This window comes from Limulus polyphemus, unplaced genomic scaffold (assembly GCF_000517525.1).
Source record: "Limulus polyphemus unplaced genomic scaffold, Limulus_polyphemus-2.1.2 Scaffold38, whole genome shotgun sequence".
NCBI classification, from domain to species: domain Eukaryota; kingdom Metazoa; phylum Arthropoda; class Merostomata; order Xiphosura; family Limulidae; genus Limulus; species Limulus polyphemus.
This window is the reverse complement of record NW_013665648.1, coordinates 1,269,292-1,270,776: the sequence shown is the minus strand read 5'-3', so window position 1 is coordinate 1,270,776 and position 1,485 is coordinate 1,269,292.

The following is a 1,485-nucleotide window of genomic DNA, read 5'->3' as shown; positions in this document are numbered from 1 at the left end:
ACTAAGTCAGCGATGAGTGGCAAATTCAAAAGTGGACTGACTCTCGCGTTTCCTTTGTTATTTTGTTTTAATTTTTTACAACTTAAATTCTCAATTTAGGTTTTAAAAGAAAGAAAGAAATCAAGAAAAACAAGTTAATGGGTTTGTTGATCTTTTATTTGTCATTCTTGTTTTTTTTGTTTTGTTTTTTACATTTGGTAAATGTTGTGCAAAGCTTAATTTACACCTGTGATTGATCCAACGAAGTAATTTATTTCACATCCGGTTAAAAATACTCAACTTACCACTTCTGATACTCGGGGCACGAAAAACATCCACTTATGCGTTAGATAAAGTTCTGTGAGAAAATAACTGAACGTTGAAAATGCTGCACAATAAAAGATTATATGTATTTAATCATGACATTACTTCAAAGTTGCCATAACAACGAAATCGATTTTCGTTTTTCTTTCGACAAAATCGCGAAAACAGGAAAAGTGGCAATAGCATAAACCTCGATGATTTTAACTATAATTGATTTTTCTGGAGTAGCACAAATTCCGGCTCTTGTGAACATCTACGTTTGTAGAGAAAAAGTTACTTACAAAAATTCTGAATCTGCAAATGAAATACTTCTCATACAAATAAGCTCAGCAGTATAAATTACTTTGGAGATTCATTTAACGAAAGTCTTATTAAAAGACACTTTGATTAAACATTACTGGGAACCCAAATTAAGTAACACCAACCACGGCTGAATCTTTTCAGTTAATTTTCTACCTTCATTTTGTAAATCTGATAAATTCCACTGTACATTTTAGAGAAGATTTTAATAAAACTTTAACTAATATTTTAACCACTATTAATTTTTAATTCAAAATCAAGAACAATTAGCGTGTAATTTCCCGTGTAATTCAAGACAACAAACAAACAAATCATTGAAATATATCATTGGAATGGAGCTCTGTTTTGTAGTCATGAATAATATATTACAACAACACAAAAGCACAAAATGCCCCTATTCAAATCCCGTCTGCATCTCGGTTACACTAACGATATATATATTTTTCAAAATTCGCATCAATGACAACTTCGCTCCCTATATAATAAAGAATAAATAAACGTTCTTGTGATAACATCATCAACCTTATTATGCTAGTATCACTTAAATATTTTCTAATTTTCCCTGTGCAAAGAAAATTAGGGCAGATGGTATAATATCAAAAGAAGAAGAAGTCATAACAATAGTTTGTTTGTTTATTGTTAAGCGCTAATCTAAATAATGAGCTGTCTGTGATTTGCCCACCACGAGTATCGAAACCCGATTTTTAGCGATTGGACCCCTCAAACTTATCCGGTAACCACTGGAGGAGGAGGCTCATAACAATAAACTACGTGATTTTATATTTAATAAAAAAACAATTCGAATTTATTTCACTAACAAGCCCCCCAGTGGCACAGCGGTATGTCTACGGACTTACAACGCTAGAAACCGGGTTTCAATAT